This window comes from Capsicum annuum, chromosome 8 (assembly GCF_002878395.1).
Source record: "Capsicum annuum cultivar UCD-10X-F1 chromosome 8, UCD10Xv1.1, whole genome shotgun sequence".
Lineage (NCBI taxonomy): Eukaryota > Viridiplantae > Streptophyta > Magnoliopsida > Solanales > Solanaceae > Capsicum > Capsicum annuum.
Window position 1 is genome coordinate 10,472,700 of NC_061118.1, and position 21,539 is coordinate 10,494,238.

At 34.7% G+C, this 21,539-nt stretch overlaps 1 long non-coding RNA gene across 1 annotated transcript in view; it reads left to right on the forward strand.

The window, feature by feature from the left end:
- Window positions 1-1,286: 1,286 nt before the first annotated feature.
- Window positions 1,287-21,539, forward strand: part of LOC124886519 — a 36,481-nt gene continuing 16,228 nt past the window's right edge. The window contains exon 1 of the long non-coding RNA XR_007043852.1: window positions 1,287-1,935. This is a non-coding gene — a long non-coding RNA (uncharacterized LOC124886519). The remainder of the gene's footprint in view (window positions 1,936-21,539) is intronic.

The window sequence follows — 21,539 nt, forward strand, 5'->3', positions numbered from 1 at the left end:
ACTCATAACAAAAATGACCAATGATCATCTCCTACTCGACTATCTTGAAATCTAGGTAAGGGCAACCGAGCAAGTTTTATATTTAGACAAATCGAGAACTAAGTAACGCCTCACACACACTTTCAAAGGGTTATAATGCTAGGTACTACTTATCAAGTTATGCAATTATTCACCTTAGGTGATCTATTCATAATCCTAATGCCATTATCAGGTTCACAATCGTCTAACACAAATACACACATCATACAGTTAACACAAAATTTTATGGGGGGTATCAATTTTTCAGCATAATTATTTAAAAATCAAACAAGTACAATGTAGTCATTCAAAAAAACATATACTACCACAAGAAAAAATTTTCCTTCTATTTTAAGCTATTCCAGTACACATTAAACAAAAACTGAAACAAAAACATGACAGTTCTCAAATTTTTCAGATTATGGCCACAAGCTTTGAAACATGGCTAGTATAGCCCGTGGCAACCTTGGTACATCCTCACCCCTAACTTAGCCTATGCATTGTCCCCCAGTGCATCTACAATGTAATACAACAGGTAGGTAACATACCTTGGCGCTCAAGGTTCAAGGTCAAAATGCCTCATCATGTGGTCCCTCAGGTCGGGTCTGCAATAATAGTGCCACTGTTTGTGGCTGATGCTCTCAGTGGTACGTCATTCTGTCGGGCTACATCATCACATCCCTCAACATCAATAATCGCCAATTTAGAGCTTTTGTCTCTAGCATACATCTCTTAGACCCTTACCAACAGGTCCTGCTCATTCTGCTGTCTATCTTACTTAGCCTTTTTCATAGTTTTTTTTTGCAATCCAATGCTTTCTCTTTTTTTTTGTCTCAGGGTTCTACTTTCGGTTCTAGAATAGCCAAGATATTTTTAACCTATACTTCAGGCACAACTTCCGTAATTACGGGTGCTAGGATGAATGGTCTGACATATAACTCATATACCATTTTCTTGGTCCCTTCTACCTCTAATTTTACCTATGATATATTCGGGACTTGGCCAATTCCTCATAACCATGTCATCCACTGCTCAAATGTATCCAATCTTTCTTGCACCCAACTACCTTGGTTTTCTAGTGTAGTCTCAACATAGGATTCAAACCCTCTTCCATATTCTAGATGTTTGCCTCTAACATAACTAATATTTTCTTTTCCTCATCTCACATGGCCTATGATATCACTATCAAGCCAGCTAGCATCGCACTAGCTTAAGGCGGTACAAATTATGCTAGAGGAGGGGCACAAGATATACCCGTGCCATTGGATGTATATTTTTCTCTTTCTGCACACCTTTCACATCATTCCCTACAGCCTCAGTCTATATACTCTGTCAGATTATCTCAGCTATTATATTAGATCGTTATCCCATTTCCCTGGCCATATGTTTTGCTACATCTCTAATTTTTGTGCCCCCATAACTTAACAGATCTAAGTCAGTAAAGAAGGATAATCCAGTAATAACTTCTCTCCTCTTATAACTTTATCACATATTTCTCAAGCTAAAAACTCTCCCATATCAAACTCGTACCCAGTCATAAACCCAGCTATCAATGTTGCACTAACTGGGTTGAGTACGTTATCCTTAGTAAGGGGAAAAATTCTGTGTCTGGCCAGTTTTCACCATGCCTTGGACTCAAAGTTTAATATGGGCTTTTATATCATCTGTAAAGTCACCTCTGGGCCACCTACTACCCAACTGGCTTCTTCCCTGTTCAAAGCAATCAACCCTATAATCCACCAAAAATAACTTATCTTGTCTTCCTATCCCAGCTTCTTTCTTATAATTTTTTGCATTTTATCCATACAGTAATCCATTTTGGCTATATTTATCGGTGGCTGGATATTTGGTACATTAAAGAATTGAGAAATAGTAAGAGTGGAGATATTCACCCGCACTTCTCAAATGGACAATGAGGTAATAATCTCTCCACATTCTATCAGTTTCCTTGTGGATACATCTTCATCAACCTACCCTTGTATGCCATATAAAACTCTAGCAATAATGTTGTACTGTATTTCCCAAATAGTGTTATCATCCACTAAAACCCGTATTAGCTGAATCGAGCATCTAATCTTGGCATCTTTGGCATTTCGTTGGTGGTCTATCTCCTCTCAACATAAATACTTAATTTTATTCTTCAATTAGGAAGTCTGCTCAGCCTATTATTATATCTCTCCTGTATACTGGGGTACCTCTACCATTTAATGGTGGGCACCAGAATAAGTGTAATGGCTAGAGTTACGTCCTGTCTATCAAACAGAGTTACATAAACCTTTTCGTTATTAGTATCCACAAAACTTTTTCTCTCTAAGCTTGATTATACATTGTCATCCTCTCTGGTATTCTTCATTCTTGGTCCTCGTGGAGTTTTCTCCTCCGGGGTGGCTATTTTCTATCCCTGAGGGTGTTTTACTATGGGTGTGCTTTCTTCTTCATGGGGAATTCAACTAAATTACCAATGTATTGGATGATTTTGTGCTATCATTCACTAACTGAATGGTTTTTGGGGAAGGCTTCTTCTTGGCTACTTGCTTGAAAGATAAAGCACCTTTACGAGGCATGGTACATGTATGCATACATTCATTAGCAAATACTAAGGAAAAAAAGCAAAAATAAGAAAAGTCTATATTATTGTGCATGTTCTGTTTAGGTTACGACTGGGAGGGTAAGAGTTATATGATCTAGGTATAACTCATATGATTGATTCGCATGATAAGCATTGTAGATAAGGATGTTCACTAGTCAACTTATGTGTCCTCCTAGCTAGTCATAAAGACAAGTTACAACTCGTTACCAACAATCTTAAGAAGACCATAAACAAAACTCTAATGTGTGATATCTTCCTAGGTACTTCTAAATTATGTGTATGAGTAGTATGGGTTGGATATGACTGACATACGAAATTTGAATCCATACTAAAACCTACACTTAATTAGACTTCTTAGCTTTCAGTGGGTATAAGTCTCGTTACGACTTCTTTCATGTACGTACGAGTTGTAAGGGATCTCGTATCGACTGTAACATAAGTGTTTAACTTATGAGTTTATTCAAATAAACAATCCCCAAATTACCCTTTCAATGCTTAACATTACCACCCTATTTTAGTCCAACAACACACATTTTTAGCACAAAATATTAAGTTCACCCAACTTCCATTTTAAGCTTAATTTCTAAGAACTAAGGTTCTAAATTTCAACACACATTGATATCCAAGTCAAAGAAATTCTAAAATCTTAAACTATTTTCGACTTCAATCTGTAAATATAGAGCATTGGAGTTCAACAACTTACTTGAATGGTTGAGAGATTAGGGCTCTTGAATTTTCCCTTTTCTTTCCCAAATTCTTATGAAATTTCCGCAATGTGAGAGAACCCAATGATTTGTGTGTTTTGAGTGAATTCGTGCATTTTGAAGCTAAAGGATTGATCACAAATGGAGGTATTTGATTTTCATAGTATTGGGTACCTGAATTGAGTGCCCCTTTTGTTTAAAATCAGGTGAGCTGCGCCAAGTTGATCCAAAACCGTCGACCTAGTAAGCTTTACTACGAGTCTCGTGTATGACTCTTACCATGTCTTACGGGTCTTTTCCTCCACTCGTAGAGACCATGAAATTTACTTGGGTTTTGAAGTCGATACGACTTAGTGTTACAAATAATACCTTGAACAGACAACTCGTTCTGAGAATCGTAAAGACTCCAGAAACTTTTACCTAGATCTGTATCATCTCCCAGGTCCTTACGACTCCTACTTACGAGTCTTTACTTTAAGATACGACTCGTGAAGAGTTTGTATGACCAAAATTCTTTGAATTTATGGATCTTTTTTGCAATCTTTAGACCTGTACACTGAAAAAATTAATACTTGATAAATAAATAAGAAAAAAACATGGGTTTCCTCCCCTGCAACGCTTGATTTAACGTCACAGCACGACAGGGCTAAGATGGATACTCAAATTTCATTAACTAGCGTCATGGTCTACCTCTCATGACGCGCTTGATTTAACAGCATGGGATAACATAATTTCCTTGGTTACTCAGACTCCACCAAGGTCCATCTCAAAAATTACACTTACTTCTTTAGTGTTACCCATATAATTCATTACACTTTGCCCATTCACCTTGAATGGGGCTTTACTATCCAGCTTCAATTCCAATGCACCATATGGAACACTCTTAGCACAATAAATGGACTATACAATCTAGACTTCAACTTACCTGTAAATAAGTAAAGACTTGAGTTGTAGAGTAATTCATGGTCGCCTTCCTCAAATATCATTTTCTTAATCTTGCGATCATGATGCAGTTTCATCATTTCTTTGTGAAGTGCAGAACTTTCATACGCACGAAGTCAAAATTTATCCAACTCAGTTATCTTGTTCATTGTTTACTTTTTTGCATCTTCCTACTTAAAGTTTATCTTTTTCAAAGACCATAGTTCTTTATGTTTAAGCTTAACAGGAAAGTGACAAGCCTTGCCATACATTAGTTGAAAAGGTGAAGCACCTATGGTCTTTTTTTAAAGCTTTACGGTATGCCTATAATACATTGTATAACCTTCTTGGACAATCAATCCTATTAGCATTTACTGTCTTTGCCAAAATAGAATTGATTTCTCTATTAGATACCTAAACCTATCCACTAGTATGCGGACGATAAGGTGTTGCCACCTTGTGTTTTACTCCATACTCCTTAAGCAGATATTTGACTAGACAATTACAAAAATGTGAACCTTCATCACTAATCATAGAACGTGGCATGCCAAATCGAGAAAAGATATGCTTTTTCAAGAATGTAGTGACACTACATGCTTCATTGTTGGGGAGCGCAACCGCTTCCATCCATTTAGAGACATAATCTATAGCCACTAGAATATACTTCATATGAAATGAACACATCAAAGAACCCATGAAATATATACTCCATACATCAAATAATTATAATTCTAGAATAAGAGCCACAAAGAGTTCATAGCATCTAGAGATGTTACCTTGGCATTGACATTGATCGCAAGCTAAAGCAAAATCATGTGCATCTTTGTAAATTGTTAGTCAATAGTACCCATATTTTATTATTTTGTGGGTTGTGCAGGTTCTTTCATGATGACCCCCAACTAGTGAAGAGAGACAAGCCTCAGTTATTCTCATCATATCCACCTTAGGTATACATCTACACATAATCCCATCCGCATAAATTTTGAATAAAAAAGGCTCATCTTAAAAATATTTCCTTACCTCATTCATAAACTTCTTTTTTCGCCAAAATAAAATCTTTTGGGACTAGATCACTTGCTTTATAATTTGCACAGTCAGCAGACCATGGAATTAGATCTTAATAGGCTATAAATATCTGCTCATCTAAAAAACTATCATCAATCTCGAGCTCATCTACAACATTTAGCATAACTTCTTTCTCAAGTCTAGACAAATGATCTACAACTTCAATCTCAGTGCCATTTCTATTCTTGACCTCAAAATCAAATTCTTATAGCAATAGAACCCACCAAATCATCCTAGTATTGTATCTTTTTTCACCATTAAGTACTGTAATGTTGTATTATTTGTTTACACAATCTCCTTTGTCCCAACCAAATAAGATCTAAACTTTTGAAAGGAAAAAACCACTGCCAATAACTCTTGTTCAATGATGGTGTAGTTCTTTTAAGCAGGATTTAGTGCGTTGCTAGCATAGTAGATGGGGGGAAAGATATTTTCTTTTTATTAGCCTAGTAAACCATCTAAGAAAAATCCACTTGTATCATACATAATCTCAAATAGAAAGGACCAATCTGGCGAATTGATGATAAGAGCAGGCATTAACTACACTTTTAGACATTCTAATGAATTCAAGCATACTTCAGTAAAATAAAATTTCACCTCTTTCTGAAGAATCCTACAAAGAAGGTTGGAAATCTTGGAGAAATCCTTGATGAATAGCCTATAAAACCCAGCATGTCCCAAGAAGATATGAACGCCCTTCACAAAAATTGGTGGAGGTAATTTCTTGATCACTTTAATATTTTCTCTATCTACCTCAATACCCCTTTTTGAAATTTTTTGTCCATGATATATGCCTTCTTTAACCACAAGATGACACTTTTCCCAATTAAGTACCAAGTTGCATTCTTCACACCTTCTAAGAGCATTTGCCAAGTGAACAAGACAATCATTAAAAGAATAACCAACGATAGAGAAATCATCCATAAACACTTTAATGGTGTCTTATGCCATGTTAGAGAAGATTGACATCATACATCTCTAAAATATAGCTTGAGCATTACATAACCCAAATAGAATATGTATGAATGCAAATGTCCCATAAGGACAAGTGAAGGTTGTTTTCTCTTGGTCGTCAGGTGCATTAGTGATTTTGTTGTAGCCTGTGTACCCATACAAAAAATAGTACCATCATCTACTCATATGTTTATCTAGAGTTTGGTCCTTGAAAGGCATGAGAAAGTGATCCTTCTGAATCTATGCATTCAATTATTTTTAATCCATGCATAATCTTCATCCTGTGACTGACCTTATTGGCAGTAGATCATTCTTCTTATTAGGCACAACACTAATACTTTCTTTCTTAAGAACACATTGTACTGAATTGACCCACTTATAATCAACAATGGGATACACTACATCTACATCAAAAAACTTAATTATCTCTTTCTTCACTACCTCTTACATCAAATAATTAAGTCGACACTGATGTTCTATACTTAGAATACAATCCATTCCAAGATGGATCATTTGAGTACAAAGACTAGGTGGGATACCCATAATATTTGCAATGGACAAACTAATGGCCCTTTTAAATCTCTGTAGAATTGATAGTAAAGTTTATAGTTCTATCTAAATCAAGCCAGTTACAATGATTACTGCAAAAGCATTACTAGCCCCCCAAAAATTCACATCACAAATGAGAAAAGAGGGACATTAACTCTAAGATGGGTGGCTCATCAATCAATGGGTGAGAAGGTAGAATAGTTCTATTTTTTAGATCAAAATCAATCCTCTTTGGTGCATAAGTATAAGAACCACTCCCATAGAGTGCACATACCTTATCATCATATTTATCAATACCATTACTATCGAAGTTCATGATCACGACTGTTAGAGCTTCAACACCTAACCGCTCATCAATAGGAACAACATTAGAAGAATTATCCCATATAGTTACTGAATCAATATTATAGAATGAATTGATATTCTCATCATACACATCAATCAAGAATATGACTCTTAACTCATTAGGGTGCTTTATTGATTTGCATACATTGAAATCACTTGTTTATTATTGAGTCTCAGTATAAAATATCCTAGCTCGAAATCTATCAACGTCCTTCCCATAGCTAAGAACAGTCTTTCCAAGATAATTAGGACTTAAAAGTCCACTTCACAGTCTAATATTACAAAATTAGTAGGACAGATAAAATAATCCACCTTTGCCTATACATCATATAGAATATCAACTGGCTTTTTCACTTTTCTATCTGTCATCTCTAGTCTCATGTTGGATGGTGAGGGAGCTTCCAACCATAATTTCTTATGCACTTCTAATTTCATCAGGTTTATAATAGGACACAAATCAAATAATCCTCGAGTGAAGTTAAAATATCAATGGTGCAACAAATGGTGAAAGCACTAGGTTTCTCCTTATTCTTTACCAATGATCTAGTGGCTAGAGTGTTGCAGTGATGAATACTATCAAGTAGATTATATCTGACTGACCTCTTCTTTGCAGTTGGATCGTTCATGAGTTTTACATATCCTAGTGTTTGTTCTAATGCCTCTACAAGTGGGATATTGACAGATAGCTCTTTTAACATATATAAATTTTTTTTAATACTAACCCTCTTCTTATTTCTTTTTTGGTATTTAAGGAAAAGAAGGGAGACGTCTCGAGGTGATCTTTAAAATAGGCTTCTCATATGTGTCTTTTCTTTTATCTTGATTGCTACCACTCTCTACATCAACTGATTCATCATTATTCTTTAGTTCATTAACAGTGGGTACATGTGGATCTATGGTAGTTTTACCACTTTAAGTGGTAATGGCATGGCAGTGACTATTAGTCTTGGGATTAACTGCTATGTTACTAGGGAGAATACCCAAATGCCTTTGATTAACTGTGGATGACATCTGACCAAATTGCTGCTCCAACTATTTGATTGCGGTAACATGTAACTCAAATTTATGATTTAGTCCTTATAGATCTGCCTTTTTCTCTTTAAGACAACATTCTTAACATTGTTGTCCTTTGATTGATTTTGACAAAAGTGCTTCCATTATTGATTCTGAATCACGACCACCTGGTGGAACGTACCTATCGCTCTTCTCTTTGTAATCATCTTTCTGTCACCAATCACCATCTCTCTATATATATATTTCTATCTTTGTATCTATCATTATAATAGTTTGGAACTTAATTCCCTTGCACTTGGGCTAAAAAATCCACCAATCAAAAATCAATATATTTTGCTTTCTCTTCAAATTTAGTCTCAACAATCCTAAAAGAAGATCTCTATTCCTCGACATCATTAACTTTGTTAGCACTAAAATTTGCAAATTATTTTTTGAGTAACCCAATTTTCGTCTGAAGCTGTTCAACCTCTTGCACTACGAAATCATGACGAACTCGACAATCGTTAGCTGCTCTAATAGCATTTGTACCAAAACCACGCTTAGTATCTCTAGTATGCCAACCTGTATTAGTTATCAAGATATCATCAAGCATTTCCTACATAGCATCCCACTGAAAATGCATAAATGTACCTCCCAAAATTGTACCTACCATTTCTCTAGAACTGACATTCAGTGATCCGTAGAAGATTTCCAACAAGTTAGACCCTGTGATTAGGTACCACGCTTAGCTTCTTCTTGAATTTATAAGATGCCTCATACATGGATTCTACATATAAGTATCTAAAATTATAGATACCATCTTGCAACTATAGCATCCTTGCAGGAGGGAAACCCTTTTCAAAAACTATCTTTGCAACTCATACCATGTAGTGATTGAACCTCTTGGAAATTCCCCTAACCATAGTGATTCTTCACCAGTCAGCAAAAATGGGAACAACCTCAATCTTAAAGGTTCTTGATCCTGTCTTGGAATTATATATGACATGCATATCCTAGTAAAGTTAGCCAAATGCATGTTTGCATCATAAATTAGTGATCTAAAAAATACACCCTTTAAGTTCAAATATAGGATCATAGCACTAGTAATGTCCAACGTAACATTGGATGGTAGAGCAGGAAGAATGATGGATCCTATATTAGTAGATTCAACATAACCCTTATCTTCTTCATTATCATATGGGTGTAAGTGATGATATGTTTGAATTAATAGAGCCTTGCCTCTCTTAACTCTACCCAACACTGGGCCACTTGTCTTGGTCTGGCTAGTTCTCTTTACTTTCAGGCCTCTTCTGATGCTCTACTCTCTCCCTATACAACTGATAAAAGTTATTACATTTGTAAATTTGCACAATTTTTTGGATCACCTAGAGCATGCAGCAGTGTCGTATTTGGATAAACAGATAAAGGAAGAGGGTATTGAACCCTACTAGGAACATCATTATGAACTTTTCTTGACATCCTTCTCGGTGTTTAAAGAATTATTTTAGGATCTATATCAAAAGAAAGTTAGGGATTGCCTCATCTCATAGTGTTAATATACACCAACATATGACAAATCAAGAACAAAAAATAAAATCTACTAACTTTACCAATTTTATTAACTACTCAAATTTTATTCCTAGACAAAGAAACCAAAATTTTATGTCGCCCAAAACTAACCTGTAAAGAAGTATTCTCAGGTCGATGCCAAATATATTAACCCCAATAGGTTGGGGTCGATTCCATATGAAAAATGTTGTACTTGTGCTTAACTTGCTGAAATCCACAAACAGTGCAGAAAAGTAAATAGGGGATTTAAAATCAATCATAAACAGTAACCAAACTGGAATACTTTGAGTTTGTAAACAATAGAATAAGAACACTAGGATTGTGTTCCCCCTAGCATCTCAACTTCATAAATTTCTCATTTTCAGCCCACTTATTCTATTGTTCAGCATGTAGAGTTAACATGCTATGTATTATCAACCATCTTGTGAACTCATTGATAAATCTCACTCTTTAGATGGTGAGTCTCAGGGTGTCGTCTTATTTATCCTTGCCTATTACATCAGTTCAACTTTTATCTTTTGAGACTTAACTTGTTTAGATAAGATTATGGGATAATAAGATAGACGCTAATCTCAAATTACTGTCTTAATCCTCTTTTCCTAATCTCAAACTCCCTTGTGAGGATGTTATCAAATACGGGAAATTCCTAAGCTTCTGTAGTAGCTCCGAGGTAAATTCATAAGAAAAAGATTTAGATACAAGAAGTTATGTTAGAATAGATGAATCTTCCACTTTCTTTACATAGATAATTCCACAAGGTTCCTACAACCCTAGTCTAGGAAATTAGTTGATTATGTTCACGCAATAATCAATGATAATTAATAAAGATTTTATGTAATTAATTGCATAAGAATTAGAAGAATAAAATATGAAGTCTTCAATTGAATAATAACCCTAAAATATCAAGACTAATGTAAAGTATTATAAAAGTATGTAAAATAATGTTAAGGAATGTCTAAAAGTGTAACATAATAAAAGGCTGGATCTGTGTCCTAATTTTATGAATTGCTAGCTGTTAAGAAAAGGTTGGGCAAAGAAATAGAGGTGTTAAGGATTATGTTGGCTGCCAAAGATACTGATATAGTTCATTGAAGTTGCAGAATTAGAAGTTATCTTATGAGGGACCAGTTACAACTGCTGTGCTTGCAACTGAAAATGCAAAACTCCATATACAAGTGGTAGAACTGACAGGTGAAATTTAAGGATTGAATCCTAAAGTGCAAATTCTCCCTAAATAATTGTTGGATGCCCACAACGCTAAAATTCAGGAACTGAGATACTTATTAAGTCTCTTTCCCCTAAACCTTCTTCTACCTAAGTCTTATTATCTTTGTTCTCAAATCAATCTCGTGTCAGTTTCATATTTTGCTCCCTATGTTTCCTCTTGAAGATAGTTTGTTTTATGAATTATTTTAGTATGATTATACTGGTATTGACCATTATTTAAAAGATGAATGAATTTCTCTTATGTATCCTATCTATCTCTGTTACTTTTAAAGCTACTCTCCATGCTAGTATAGCCCTAGTGTCTATGAGTTAATTAACTTGAACTTATATTTACTTATTGTTTACAGCTAATCCTTTTCAATGATGCCAAAAGGGGGAATACTGATTTCATGAGATAGGGAATAGGTATAATGTGTGATGTGTAGGGATCAGGTACAATGTAATGATGATGACTAGGTACCACTTAATAACATGCATATCCCAGTAAATTTATTCAATTTCATGTTTGCTTCATCAATTACTGATCTAAAAAAATACACCCTTTAAGTTCAACAATTGGATCATACCTCTAGTAATGTCAAACTTAACATTGGGTGCTAGAGAAGGAAAAATGGTGGATTCTATCTTAGTAGGTTCAACATAACGCATATCTTCTTCATTATCATATAGCTGTAATTATTGAGATGTTGGAATAAATGGAGCACTGCCTCTCTAAACTTTGACTCGATACCGGGCCACTTGTATGGGTCTAGCTAGTTCTCCTTACTCTCGGGCCTCCTTCGCTACTCTTCTCTCTCCTTTTATAATAGCTAAAAGTTACTACATTTGTAAATATTCAACATTTTATAGATTACCAAGACCATGTGGAAGTTTTGTATTTGAATTAACAGATGGAGGAAGAGGATGGTGAACCCCAATAGGAAGATCATCATGAACTTTTCTTGAGATCCTTCTCGGTATTTAAAGAATTATTTTAGGCTCTAGATTAAAAAGGAGTAAGGGATTTCCTCTTCTAGTAGTGTTTGACATACACCGGCGTATGCCAAATCAAGAATAAAAAATAAAACCTGGAAACTTTACCAATTAAATTAAATACTCAAACCTTCTTCCCAGACAATGATACCAAAATTTGATGTTGCCCAAAACTAACCTGTAAAGGAGTACGCTCTGGTTGATGCCAAATATAGTAATCCAACTATGTTGGGTTTTATACCACAGGAAAAATGTTGAATAGGTGCTTAACTTGCTTAAATCCACGAGCAGTGTAGAAAAGTACATGGGGGATTTAAAATCAATAAGAAATAGTAACCAAACTTAAATTCTTTGAATTTGTATACAATAGAAGAAGGCCACTAGGACTGTGTTCCCCTTGGTTTCTCAACTTCATAAATTTCTTGTTTTCAACCAACTTATTCTATTGTTTTGCATGTAAAGTCAACATAATCTGTATTAGCAACCATCTTGTGAATGCGTTAATAAATCTTAGTCTTTACATGGTGAGTCTCAGGGTGTCACCTTATTCTCCTTGTCTATAATATCAGTTCAACTTTCAAATTTTGAGACTCAAGTCCATTGGATAAGATGATGGGATAATAAGATGGACATGAATCTCAGAATACTATCTTAATCCTCTTTTCCTGATCTGAAACTCTCTTGTGAGGATTTTATCGAATATGTGAAATTCCTAAGCTTCTGCAATAGCTCTAAGGCTAATTCATAGGAAGAAGATTAAGATACACGAATTTATGTTATAATAGATGAATCTTCCACTCCATTAACACAGCTAATCCACCAAGGTTCCCACAACCCTAGTCTGGGAAATAAGCCAATCATCTTCACACAATAATAAATAATAATCAATAAGTAATTTATGTAATTTATTGCACAAGAATAAGAAGAATAAAATATGAAGACTTCAATTAAATATTAACCCAAAAATATCAAGAATAATGTAAAGTATTGTAAAAGAATGTAAAATAATATTAAGGAACATCTAAGAGTGTAGCCTAACAAAAGATAAACTTCAAGGTATTTATAATATGTCAAAATATTTAAATTTTTTAATTAAATTAAAATAGGAAAAGTAATATCGGCACAAGGTATGACACACTCGTCCACTCATAAAGTCTTCTTACGAGTCTACTATGCCTCTCATATTTCTCCAGTGTCTGATCTTCCAGGTCTTCAACTTTCTGTAATCGTTATGACTTATGCTCATGAGTCATACCTTAACCATATGACTCGTGGCCTTCACTCGTTACCACCTTGGACTTCTTCATTTAATGCTCTGAACACTGGTTTACTTACAGTTTACCCATACGACTCTTACTCATGATTTTGACTCATCTTATTTTGAGACTTCAACTATAAATTTGACTTTAGTTTCTATTTTCTTGACTACTGCGTCTTTAGAGTTGTATCCTCATTTTACAATCCGTATGCTCCAGTTGTATCCTATCATCACTTGGTTTTTCTATTTTGTTTTAGTCACTGTTATGCTTACAAGTTAACCTATGAGCCATATGAGGTATTGAAGACTTGTAAGGTGACTCGTATCATCTTTATTTCTGTATTCTTCAAGTCTTTTTCTTCAAATTTCATCCCAACACAATTAATGAACTATTACACTTGCAACAAGATAAAAGTACATCATATCTACTAAAATAACCTAAGTACAAGTATAAATTCTTTTTTGAAATATCAAAAGTGTCATGTTTCTATGGCGTATCAAAAACTAAGGAAAACATCATCTGCAGTCCTAAACAACAAGCTGAATCCTTCTTAGGTATCAAAATCCCTTAATCGAGTCAGTGTTCATTAAATCCTCCTTAATCTCAGAAGTTCATGCTTAGCCTGTCATGATTGAGAATCCAAACAAAGGATTTGGATTACCGATAGAATAAGAAACATCTCATCCTATAAATCCCTCTTATCTAGGAAATTAAAAACTACCTAAAATCTTCCAAATTACTGAGTCATCCAAAAAACCCATATATGCTGAACCCTATAAAACACAACAAGTGCTTGACTCTCCTACACCCTCATATTCAGACCTTATTTTTTCTAAGTTATTTGGTAAAGAAATTTAAATGAAAAGGGTTGATCTTTCCTCTAATGAAAACTTGATAGCTAAGAATCTACTCCTGTTTGCATATCATACCAAGAAAGATTAGTAAATAGAGAAGAACTAAAAGTGGGTAATAAAGATAAAGGGAATAAATGAAAAGATATGGTGTTACTACCACATAAGAAATATGATGCGGATGAGGATGAAATAACTCTAGGATAGTTGGTAAAGAAACTGAGATGCAGAATGGGTAAGGAGAAAATTATAAAATTGGAGGTGAAAGTAACTAGAACCTATTCTATAAGAGGTTCTAACAATAAAATAATGGAAAATGGAATGAAGGCCAAAAAACCTACAACCACGAAAAGAAGAAGACTGAGGAAGTCAATGGATGTAGAGGAGGAAGAAAATGTTAAAGTTGTAGAGGTTGAGAAAGAAGAAGACATAGATTAAGTAGTTGCTACTACTACTAAACAAAGAAAACTGGAAGTTGAGGATGATAGGAGGACTAGGTCCTCTAAGTCAAAGAGAGTTAGCTCCACTGGAATGAGGGAGAAATATATAGCTTTCAAGAAAAGAAAAGATTTTGAGGGACTCGATCCTATAAAGACAAAAACTAATGAAAAATAATAAAGAAAGAAATGGCATGTATAGACAAAAGGAGGAGTAAGAAACTTAGAATACATATAATTCTATCTAGGAGAGTATTGAATCCAAAAATATATGGAAAACTAGGGAAAGTAGAACTAGTAGAGTATGTGAGGACTTATGGTTGGTTACACTTTCTAGAAGAACCAACTCCCATTGTCGTTGAAGGAGAAGTGAGATAATTGTACTAATCTATGGAATTCTTAAAGGATGGTTTGTGTTTGAGTGCATAGGTCCATGGAATAGTGCTTAAGCTGGATGAAGAAACACTAGGAAGAATCCTGAATGTATCTATTGTAGAGATAAGAACTGTAGTAAATCAACATCCCACCACTAAGTTCATGATTGAAACACAATAGTTAGGATGAACCTCAATAACTGTAGTGAAAAAGAACTTTCTAAAAAGTGACTATCATCTTGTAATTATGTTGATCAATAAGGTCTTGTTGCAAAGATCTAAGAAAAGAACAATTACTTCCAGTGTTGACTTGTTCTTGAATGAATCCTTGAGTAAATTTAAATTAATAAGTCTTCCAGCTCTAATGATAGAGCATATGCATAAAATGATTCATGAAAAGGAAGGCAAATATGGAATACCATATGGATATTTCATAAACAAGGTGTTTGAACACTTTGATGTATATGGAACTTAAGGAACCCTTAGAACAACCAAGCAGATGATCATCCTTACAACCCTTGTGAATAATGAATGGATAGAGGGCAAGACTGGATCTATGTCCCAAGTGTCGGAGTTCCTAGCTATTAAGGAAAGGTTGGGCAAACAAATGGAGGAGTGAAGGATAATATTGGCTACCAAAGATGCTGAGATAGTGCATCATAAGTTGCAGAATCAGAAGTTGTCTTTTGAGGTACCAGGTAGAAATGTTGAGCTTTTAGCTGAAAATTCAAAACTTCATTCACAAGTGATATAACTGTCTGGTGAAATTCAAGGATTGAATCCTGAAGTGAAAATTCTCACCAAAAAATTGTTGGATTCCTATAATGCTGAAAATGCAAGAATAGAGATACTTATTAAGTCTCTTTCCCCACAAACCTCCCTCTACCGAAGTCTTATTATCCCTGTTCTCAAATCACTCTAGTGTTAGTTTTATATTTTGGTCCCTATGTTGGATTTTGAAGGTAGTTTGTTATTTGCATTATTTTAGTATGATTATAATGGTACTGATCTTTGTTTTAAAAATAAATGAATTTAGCTTGTGTATCCTATCTATCTCCTTTAGTTTTAAAGGTTCTCTTCATGCTAGTATTTCCTTGTGGCTATGAGTTATTAACTTGAACTTATCTTTACTTATGGTTTACTACTAATCCTTTTAAATGATGCTAAAAGGGGGAATATTGATTTTAGGAGGAAGGGAATAGGTATGATGTGTGATGTGCAGGGATTAGGTACTATGTAATTATGATGACCGAGTACCATGTAATGACATGCATATCCCAGTAAAGTTAGCCAGATGCATGTTTGAATCGTCAATTGTTGTTCTAAAAAATACACACTTTAAGTTCAATAATGGGATCATAGCTCTAGTAATGCCGAACTTAACATTGTGTGGTAGAGCGGGAACAATTATGGCTCCTATCTTAGTAGGTTTAACATAACCCATATATTCTTCATCATTATATGAGTGTAAGTGGTGATATATTGGAATCAATGGAGCTCTGCCTCTCTGAACATTGTCCTGACACTGGGCCACTAGTCTGGGTTTGACTAGTTCTCTTTGCTTTTGGTCCTCTTTTTCTGCTTATCTCTCTCCCACTATAGCAACTAGAAGTTGTTGCATTTTTTAGATTCCCTAGAGCAGATGGAAGCACTGAATTTGTATTAACAGATGGAGGTAGAGGATATTGAACCCCAGTAGGAACATCATCATGAACTTTTCCTGACATCCTTCCCGGTGTTTAAAGAATTCTTTTAGGCTTTAGATAAAAAGAGAGTAAGGGATTTCCTCTTCTTATAGTTTTTGACATACACCGGCGTATGCTAATTCAAGAATAAGAAATAAAACCTGCAAACTTAATCAATTCAATTAACTACACAAACCTTCTTCCCAGACAACAGTACAAAAATTTGATGTCGCCCAAAACTAACCTGTAAAGAAGTATGCTCTAATCGATGCCATATATAGCAAAACAAATAGGTTGGGGTCGATCCCACAGGAAGAATATTGGACAGATTCTTAACTTGCTAAATTCCACGAGCAGTGCAGAAAAATAAATGAGGGATTTGAAATCAATAGTAAATAGTAACCAAACTTGAATGCTTTGAGTTTGTAAACAATACAAGAAGACTACTAGGACTGTGTTCCCCCTAGCTTCTCAAATCCGTAAATTTCTAATTTTAAACCCACTTATTCTATTGTTCTGCATGTAAAGTCAACATGATATGTATTATCATCTGCCCTATGAACGCATTGATAAATTTTACTCTTTACATGGTGAGTCTCAGGTGTCGCCTTATTTATCCTTGTCAATGACTTCTATTCAACTTTCATATTTTGAGACTCAAGTTGATTAGATGAGACGATGGGATAATAAGATGGATGCGAATCTTAAACTACAATCTTAATCCTCTTTACCTAAGATCAAACTCCCTTATGAGGATGTTATCGAATACGGGTAATTCCAAAGATTCTATAGTAGCTCCAAGGTCATTTCATATGAAGAAGATTAAGGTATATGTAGTTACATTATAATAGATGAATCTTCCACCTCCTTGACCTAGCTAATCCTTCAGGGTTCCGAAAGCCTTAGTCAGGGATATTAGCTAATCATGTTCACGCAATAATTAATGATAATCAATAAAGAATTTATGCAATGAATTCCATAAAAATAAGAAAAATAAAATCTGAAGTCTTCAATTGAATAATAACCCAAAAATCTCAAGAATAATGTAAAGTATTGTAAAAGTATGTAATATTATGATAAGGAACGTCTAAGAGTGTAAACTAATAAATGATAAACCTTAGGGTATTTATAGAATGTCAGAATATATAGAAATTTTAATTAAATAAGAATAGGAAAAGTAACATTGGCACAAGTTTTGACACACACGTATAGATATAAAGTATTCTTATGAGTCGTACTGCGCCTCTCATATTTCTCTAGTGTCTGATCTTCTAGGTCTTTAAATTTCTATAATCATTACGACTTATGCTCACGTGTCATACCTTAACTATATGACTCGTGATCTTTACTCGTTACAACCTGGTACTTCTTCTTTTAATGCTTTGAACACTAGTCTACTTATAGTTTACCCATACGAGTATTACTGAGTCTTTTGACTCATCTTATTCTGAGAAATCAACTATGAATTTGACTTTAGTTTCTATTTTTTGGACGAATACTACTTCAAACTTGTATCCTCATCTTACGATCCATATGATCCAGTCGTATCTTATTATTACTTGGTTTTTCTGTTTGGTTTTAGTCACTGTTATGCTTACGAGTCAAGCTACGAGTCATATGATGTGTTGAAAACTTGTAAGGTGACTCGTATTATCTACAGCTTTTTTTCTTCAGGTCTTTTTCTTCGAATTTCATCCCAGCACTATTATTGACCTATTTCAAATGCAACAAGATAAAAGAACATCATATCTACTAAAATAACCTCATTACAAGCATAAATTCCTTTTTTAAACTTAAAAAATGTTGTGTTTCCATGGTGCATCAGAAACCAAGGAAAACATCATCTGCTATCCTAAACACCAAACCGAATCCTCCTTAGAATGTCAAGAACCCTCAATCGAGTTAGTGTTCATTGAATCCCTCGTAATCTCAGAGGCTCATGCTCAGCCTGCCATGATTCAGAATTCAAACAAAGTATTTGGATCATCGATAGAATAAGAAACTTCTCATCCTGTAAATCCCACTTCTCTAGAAAATTCAAAACTGCCTAAAATCTTCCAAATTCCCGAGTCATCCAAAAAATCCAAAAATGTTGAACCCTATAAAACACGACAAGAGCCTAACTCTCCTATACCCTCATATTCAAACCTTATTTTTTTCCTAGTTATTTGGTAAAGAAATTTCAGTAAAAAGTGTTGATCTTTCCCTTAATGAAAGTTGGAGAACTGAGAATCTTCTCCTATTGAATATGATACCAAAGAAAGATTAGTAAATAAGGATAAATGGAATAAAGAAAAGTATATATTGTTACCACCACATGAGAAAGATATAGAGGATAAGGATGAAATACCTCTAAGATTGTTGGTAAAGAAACTGAAACAAAGTATAGGTAAGGAGAAAATGATAAACTCAGAGGTGAAAGTGACTAGTACCTATTCTATAAGAGGTTCTGAAAATAAAATGATGGAAAATGGCATTAAGGCCAACAAATCTTCATCCATAAAAAGAAGAAGGCTGAGGAAATCAATGGCAGTAGAGGAGGAAGAAAATGTTAAAGTTTTAAAGGTTGAGAAAGAAGAAGACATAGATTAAGTAGTTGCTACTACTACTAAACAAATAAAATTAGAAGTTTAGGATGATGAGAGGACCAGTTCCTCTAAGTCAAAGACTGGTAGCTCTATTGGAATAAGGGAGAAATATTGAGATTTTAAGAAAAGAATAGATTCTCAGGGACTCGGTCCCATAAAGATAAAAATGTATGTAAAGGGTGATCCAAGAAAGGGAAAGAAAAGGAATAAAGAAAGGAATGGCATGTCCAGATAAAGGAGGAATGAGAAACTTAGAACACAGATAATTCTATCTGGGAGATCATTTGATCCAAAAATATATGGAAAACCATACATGGTAGAACTGGTAGAGTATATGAGGCCTCATGGTTCGTTACACTTTCTAGAAGAACCAACTCCTACTATCATTGATGGAGAAGTGAGAGAATTGTACTACTCTATGGAATTCTTAAACGATGGTTAATGTTTGACTGAATAGTTCTTAAGGTGGATGAAGAAACACTAGGAAGAATCCTGAATGTATCTATTGTAGAGATAAGAACTGTAGTAAATCAAATTCATACCACTAAGTTCATGATTGAGGCATCAAAAGTAAGAGGAACCTTAATAGCTATAGTGAAAAATAGTTTCTAAAAAGAGACTATAAGTTGGTATTTATGTTCAAGGTCTTGTTGGAAAGATCTGAGAAAAGAAAATTACTTCCAGGGTTGACTTGTTCTTGAATTAATCGTTGAGTAAATTTAAAATGATAAATCTTCCAGCTTTAATGATAGAGCATATACATAAAGCGATTCGTGAAAAAAGAGGCAAACATGGAGTACCTTATGCATATCTCATGAACATGGTGTTTGAACACTATGATATATATGGAACTTAACGAACCCCTGGAACAGCCAAGCAGATGATCAGCCTTACAACCCTTGTGAAGAATGAATGCATAGAGGGAAACATTGGATCTATGTCCCAAGTGTCTGAGTTACTAGTTGTTAAGGAAAGGTTGGCCAAATAAATTGAGGAGTGAAGGATTATGTTGGCTGCCAAAGATGCTGAGATAGTGCATCTAAAGTTGCAAAATCAGAAGTTGTCTTCTGAGGGACCAGGTACAACTACTGAGCTTCCTGCTTAAAATGCGAAACTTAATACACAAGTGGTAGAACTGACTGGTGAAATTTAAGGATTGACTCCTAAAGTCAAAATTCCCACGAAACAATTGTTGGATTCCCACAATGCTGAAAATACAAGAATAGAGATGCTTATTAGGTCTCTTTCCCCATAAACCTTCCGATAACGTTAGTCTTATTATACATGTTCTCAAATCAATCTAGTGTCAGTTTCATATTTTGGCCCCTGTGTTGGCTCTTGAAGACGATTTGTTCTATGCATTATTTTTGTATGATTATAATGGTACTAACCTTTATTTTGAAAATGAATGAATTTAGCTTGTGTATCCTGTCTATCTCCTTTACTTTTAAAGCTTGTCTTCATGCTAGTATTTCCCTAGTGGCTATGAGTTATTAACTTGAACTTATCTTTACTTATGGTTTGTTGGTAATCCTTTTCAATGATGCTAAAAGGGGGAATTATGATTTTATATAGAAGGGAATAGGTATGATATGTGATGTGCAGGGATCAAGTACTAAGTAATTATGATCACAAAGTACCATGCGATGACATGTATATCCCACTAAAGTGAGCAAGATACATATTTACATCATTAATTGTTGATGGAAAATATACTCCCTTTAAGTTCAACAATTGGATCATAGCTCTAGTAATGCAAAACTTAACATTGGGTGATAGAGCAGGAAGAATGATGGATCCTATTTCAGTAGGTTCAGCATAACCCATATCTTTTTCATCATCATATGAGTTTAAGTGATGATATATAGGAATCAATGGAGCTCTGCCTCTCTGAACTTGGTCCCAACACTGGGCCACTTGTCTGGGTCAGACTAGTTCTCCTTGCTCTTGGGCCTCTTTCACTACTCTTCTCTCTCCCTTTGCAGCAGCTAAAAGTTGTTGCATTTGTAAATCTACAACATTTTGTGGATTTCCTAGATCATGCGGAAGTGCCAAATTTGTATCAACATATGAAGGAAAAGGATATTGAACACCAGTAGGAACATGATCATGAACTTTTCTTGACATCCTTCTCGGTGTTTAAAGAATTCTTTTAGGCTCTAGATAAAAAGGGAGTAAGGTATTTCCTCCTCTCATAGTTGTTGACATACACCGTCGTATGACAAATCAAGAATAAAAAATAAAACCTGCAAACTTTACCAATTCAATTAACTACTCAAGTCGTCTTCCAAGACAACGATACCAAAATTTAACATCGCCCAAAACTAACCTGTAAAGAGGTATGGTCTGGTCGATGCCAAATAAAGTAACCCAAATAGGTTTGGGTCGATCCCACAGGAAAAATGTTTAACAGGTTCTCAACTCGTTGAATTCCATGA